The sequence below is a fragment of the Mustela erminea genome, chromosome 15 (genome assembly GCF_009829155.1).
Source record: "Mustela erminea isolate mMusErm1 chromosome 15, mMusErm1.Pri, whole genome shotgun sequence".
NCBI lineage: Eukaryota > Metazoa > Chordata > Mammalia > Carnivora > Mustelidae > Mustela > Mustela erminea.
In genome coordinates, this window is record NC_045628.1 from 60,950,210 (window position 1) to 60,956,137 (window position 5,928).

General features: G+C 51.7%; 1 long non-coding RNA gene across 2 annotated transcripts in view; it reads right to left on the reverse strand.

The window, feature by feature from the left end:
* Nucleotides 1–5,678, reverse strand: part of LOC116574341 — a 97,264-nt gene extending 91,586 nt beyond the window's left edge. The window contains exon 1 of one of the 2 annotated variants that reach the window (XR_004279225.1): nucleotides 4,984–5,673. This is a non-coding gene — a long non-coding RNA (uncharacterized LOC116574341). Of the gene's footprint in view, nucleotides 1–4,983 lie in introns of both variants that reach the window. The other variant, XR_004279224.1, reaches the window with a different exon arrangement.
* Between the last annotated feature and the right edge of the window lie 250 nt (nucleotides 5,679–5,928).

Sequence of the window (5,928 nt, forward strand, 5' to 3'; positions counted from 1 at the left end):
TGAGAAAGCAGGCTCCCCGTGGAGCAGAGATCCCGATGTGGGGCTCGATTCCAGGACCCTGGGATCATGACCTGAGCTGAAGGCAGAGGGTTTAACCCACTGAGCCACCCAGGCACCCCTGTGTACTGGTTTTAAAGAAAAATAATGCAATGTGCATTGTAAACATGGAAGAAGAGTCATTTTAAATTTTGTATTTTAATAATCAAGTGGTACATCATCTAAAAGGCAACACACAAATTCTTATAAAATACCAAAAATCTCAACCATTCCTTTTAGAATCATTGAGTTTTATGAATAAACAAGCCTAAGTCAAGATCCTGACTTATACAGCTCTTTTAAAGAAGTGTCATTTTAATTATGTAACATGAAATTTGTTATAAAATTGTTTACTGGAATAGTCCCCTTATAGCATTTTGCTTTTTAACTCTGAGAAGTAAAGACATGTCATTGATGGCCTTCCCAATGATCTGGTGAGGTATAAAGTCAGGGATTATTCAGGGAAGGAACAGAAAAAACTTTTAGGACCTGATTATCTTTAAGGTATAGCCACTGTGGGGATCCTACTTGGTTTGGGAGAGAGGGGGTATCTGTGTATAGGACACCTGACCTGGAGTGGGGAGAATGGTCAGGAGAGAGAAGGAGGAAAGATGAGACAAACTGCCTACTTGGATTGGTTTAGAATTAGCTTTGCTGTAACAATGGAATGTTTGGGTTTTTGTATCTCATTCTGCTATCAAAAGAGGATGTTTGGTTTCTTATGTTTAAACATTTTTAATATACAGTATTTTGTTTATAAATCTATTTATCTGAAGTTAATAGGTATGGTGATTTTAAACACATTGCAAATTCTTTGGCACTCCATTAAAAGAGGAGTGTAATTCCCCTCTCTAGAATATGTATGGCATTAGTAATTTTTCTCTGTAACAAACAGAATGTGATGGATATGATGCTGCATGATTTCTAAGAAGGAGGATTATGTCATAGAAGGTGATACAGCTTTACCTGGCTCTGAGTCTCTGGACACTTGGAACCCAGCAAGCCTGTTGTAAGAAAGCTCAAACCTTAAGAAGAGGTTTTTGTGAAGGTGTTCTGACCTGAGAGTCCCAGCTAAGGTCCCAGTCATCAGTAAGTACTAAGCACTAGATATGTTAATTGAACAAGCCTTTGGATGATACCAGCTTCCAGCCTATGGGCTGCTCCAGAGGAGGCCAAGTGGATTAGAAACAAGCTATCCCTGCAGAGCCCCACCCAGACTGCATATTCAAGTAAAGTAATGAATAGGTTCTGGGTTTGTTATGTACTTGAGTGCCTGTTTGCAGGGACTAGCTCTAGCTCAGGTTAGGTGTAACAAGTAGGAAGGAGATGGAGGAGGCAAAAGAAAATGCTTTCCCTCCACTTTTCCTCTTTTTCTTAGCCATACTGGGACCTTAGCACCTACTAATATTAACTATTGGTGATTAAGTATGGTTTTGAAGTGCCATCAGGAGCCAAAAAAATACCATAATGGGGACCTATCTAAACTTCTTTTCCTCGGAGGCTTCGCCTCTGAGCTGGGAAAAGAGAAAGCTTGAGTATATTTCCCCTTCTCTTCTCCCCTAGGTATCCCTAGTTTCAAAAATGAGGGGAAAGCAAGATTTAATCATCTCCTGTTCTCATCTCTTCTGAATTCAAATCTTTGGAAAGGTGCTTCCCCTACTCCCCTAAAAGAATACAGACTTTTCAATTTCATGAAGGGACCAAACCTGCAACATATTTTCATTCCTGATCAAGGAAGAAGGATTTACTGACCAAAGTTACACAATAAGGACACCATTCTGGCTTTAGTTACTCATCAGTGTCCTTGAAAGGTTCCTATGGCTCCCCTTCCCCTAAATGTGGGCACTCCCCAGGGTTCTCTTCTCAGACCTCACTTTTTGTACTTTGTGGTTCATCTTATACATTCCCATGACTTCAGTTACCATCTACATTTTATTGACTCTAGAGAGCCAGACTTTACTTCCAATGCTCCTGGGCCAGTTTGATAGCTCAAATCCCACAGAACAGAAGAGAGTTGGTTCTTCCTCCTGGATCTAAGGCCCACTCATCCCAATCCATGCACTGGACCAGAAACCTGGGGATCTCCTGCCCTTGCTCATAAAACCATCCCACCAATTCATTTTAATTACTTTTCTTGATTCCCTCTTCTCTCTATCCCCACTGTCATTAGGTACACAGCAGTGGTCCCAATCCATTCTTACTTGGAATTCAGGTTGTTTTACATTCCATCTTGGGAGTCTCCAGGACCCCAGGCAATGTCATCTTTTTAAAGATCTGTAATCTTTTCACACCTGACCATGCATTTTTATTAAAAAATCCTTTCTTGGTTTTCCCTTTCCTTTAGGTTTAATCCTGAAGCCCATTAGTCCTTTACTCACAACCCCCCTGAAAATGTATGTAAAACTGTAGTATAGATCTGTAGGCACATTTTTCTGGAGAGAGGCCACATTGCTTCCTATAGGCTCTCAAAAGGGTACCTGTCTACAAAAAGGTTAAAAACGTGTACCTCTCAGGATAAAGTTCAGACTCCTCTGGCCTTTTGTCCAGGTTCCTTTCTCACAGGTCTTTACTCCCTTCTTGTGCTGTACTTCTCTCTCTGTGGTTCCAGGCCTTTATACATTCTGCTTTGCCTTCTCAGCTTAGGAATCCCCTTCATTTCCTAGCTAGCCTAACTGACCATCCAGAAGACCACATTCTTTCTTTCAAGAAACACCTCAGATCACACTACCTAGAGAAAACTGTGTAGCCTAGCAATTGCTCTTTTTTAGGATTTACCCTCTGGATTTCAGAACTTGGGTGAGGCAGTTTGGTGGGGGGGGCGGGAGAAAAGGGAAAAAAAAACATAAAGCCTGTAAAACAAGCAAGGACTGATAATCGTTTCTGCAGCACTTGTACACTGTAAAACTCTAGGCTGCAATATACATTTTTACAGTACTCTCTAGGAAGAAATTGGATGGTAAATGTGTAATTTATATTTGTTAGCAGTTTTTTGTTGTTTTGTTTTTTTATTTTTAATTTTTTATAAACATATATTTTTATTCCCGGGGTACAGGTCTGTGAATCGCCAGGTTTACACACTTCACAGCACTCACCGTAGCACATACCCTCTGTTAGCAGTTTTGATGATAAATACCACACACAACTTCCTGTTACAGAATATTGTATAGAATTTTCAGCATCATCCAGTTTTCCTTTACTTTATGCCTAGCCACTGCAGTGTTAGGTATTATTTAAGAAATCCTGTAAAAATGCAGTTCTGATATTTTGTAACCTGCTACGAGGGCTCCTGGTTCACGCAGCACCAAAAGAGCCTACCATCACGACGTGTTCCTAAACTTGCCCATCTACCCTGGAAGATGTTCCAACTTTTTGAGAGAAAACGTGTTCTGACTAGCATACTTGTGAGACCTTACAGCATAGGCTCTAACAGTCAAACCTTTTTTTCTTAAAAAAAAAAAAAAAAAGTTGTTTTTAAAAATTGTTTCTAACAGAGCTCGTTGCCCTCCTCCGGCGGACGGATCTGAGCGAAGTGTACTGCCCTGCTAGTAACGCATCAACTTATAAATAGCGCTTACCGCGCTGAGTCACCAAAACCCCAGCTTCCCCAAATAGCTTGTAACGACTGCTGGAATCGCGTCCCCTGGAACCGTGACCGACTCCTACCACACACCCGCAGGACTGTAGGCCCGCGCCACTGATTGGGTCCCCAACCACTGGGCGCCCCGTGAACGCGGTCAAGGCTGCCAAATTCCCAACCCGGAGTCGAAAGTGTGGGACCTCGGACGCTCGGAAGGCGCTCTCGGGACGCAGCGGGACTTGGCCTTGACTGCTCCGGGGCCGCCCCGCCCCCTCCGGAGCTGGGAGCCGCGGGGGGCCGGCACCAGCCTCCGCCCAGCGCCGGCGGCTCACACAATGGGACGCGTAGGGAGGGGGTGGCCACGGCTCCTACTCTGGTCCAGGCCCGGGACTCTGGATTGCGGGGGAAGCAGCCAGGGGCTAGAGCAGTGAGGAAAACCCCTGTCCACCCTCCGCCCACTCCCACGCTTCGAAATGGCTGCAGCCGCAGTTAACTGGAGGCTGGAGAAGAGATGGGGGAGGGAGCGGAAGTGCCACCCCCTGCAGTCAGGGGATGGTGACGTCACCCCCTACGGTTAACCTGTAGCGGGGGCGTCTGCCCATCACGTGATCCAGCCCCCCCCCCCGCCAAATCCCGCGCGCGCCTCCCTCCCCCAGCTCCGACTCCCACCTCTCCCCCGCCCCTTCTCCCCAACTTTCGCCCTCCCTGCTCCAGCACTGCTGTCAACAGCGCCAGCTCCGCCCCCTCCCCCGCGCCCTGAGTAACCGCCACGGCGGCGCGGCGGGCGCTAGCGCACAGGTCCCGGGCTCCCGAGTGAGAGCTTGCTCCCTGACCCCACCTTGCCCCCCCAGTTCCTGGCACTCTGGGTGCGTGGGCACCGGAGCCAGGGAGCGCAGCGGCGTGTGGCGACAGCTCCTTTGCTCAACCCTCCCACAGCAGCCGCAGGACGAGGCGGAGACGCCAGGTCCGAGCTCGGAGGGGGCGAGGCGCGCTCGGCGGCCTCCTGGACCTGGCATATCTCCGCCGGGGGGTCGGCCCCCGGGCGGGAGCGGCAACCTGGAGCCAGCCTTCGACCCGCGCCTCCGCAGCGCTCCCGCCTCCGCTCTCCTTGCTGCCTGGGCGGTTCACGATAGTCCTGCCTGTCTTCGTCTCCCGCCGCGACACGGGCACCGGCCGTAAAACGAGGGGCCAGGCGCTGACCGCCTTCTTGAGCCCCCTCGGCCACCCCGCCGTGGACTGCTGGGTTTGCAGATTTGGTGGCTGTCACTGCTTCGCCTTGTTCTATTTTTTTCCCTCAATTCCCTTCTAAAAGTAGAGGCTTGGGGGAGGGAAAAGAAAACCCAGTGTAGAAAGGGGCGGTACGAACTGACCTGTCAACGGCGGAGAAGGAAGACCCCGGTTCGGGGCGAACTCTCGAGCCCGCGCAGGGACCGGAGCCCTGGGTTCGCGCTGAGCGGTGCGGCGGCAGCTGTGCCTCAGCCAGGTGTCCCCCCTCGGCGGGGCCCGCGCTACCGCGCCCGCCCCCTCCCCTGGCGCCGCGCTCCCCGCCCCGTCGCCAGGGACCAGGGAACCCCCCAGCTCGATTTTTTGTGCAGTTTCAGCAAAGCTCCGAGGAAGTTGGTCCTTTTGTTCCACTATTTATAGATTGCGTCAACATTGCGAAAAGGAGAAGGCGGAGCGGTGGCCCCTCCCCCTCCCTCCGCCGGCTCCTGGGAGAGAAAAGCCCCAGCACACGACCTAAGTACACAGCGAGCCAGCCGCCCGCCCGCCCCCGGCCTCCTGCTCGCCTCTTCCCCCTCCTCTTAGCCCGGGCCAGAGCGCTGCCAACCCCGTCACGTGCCCGCCCGGGAAAACCAGCTCCCCGGGGCTCCGCGTCGCCCGCCAGGCTCTGTGGCGGCCGCGGCTGCTCCGCTCAGCTGTGCGCCCAGCTCGTGGGGTCCGGCTGAAGCCCGAGCGTCGCGCGCAGCGTGGCCACCCGTGTCTTAGCCACCCAGCGGGGACCCCTGGTCCGCGGCTCCAGGGTGTGCTCACAAACGTCCGGCGTTTCCGCCCTTCATAAGCGCCCTTCTCTCACCCCCCTTCCCCCCCCCCCCCCCCCCCCCGCTTTGGGAGCGCCACCGCCCTGGTCGCGAAGTGTGCGCGCGTTCGGGCCTCGCCTCGGAGTCAGGGGCCTGACTTGTCCCTCGCCCAGCCGCGTCCCCAGGCGTTGGGATGCCCGCCCACACCTTCCCCCGCACGATAGGTTGAGGGCGGGGGATTGAGACTTGCGGAGCTGGCTCGCGGCGGCTCTCAAGCTGGTCCGCAGAGCGCGGGAA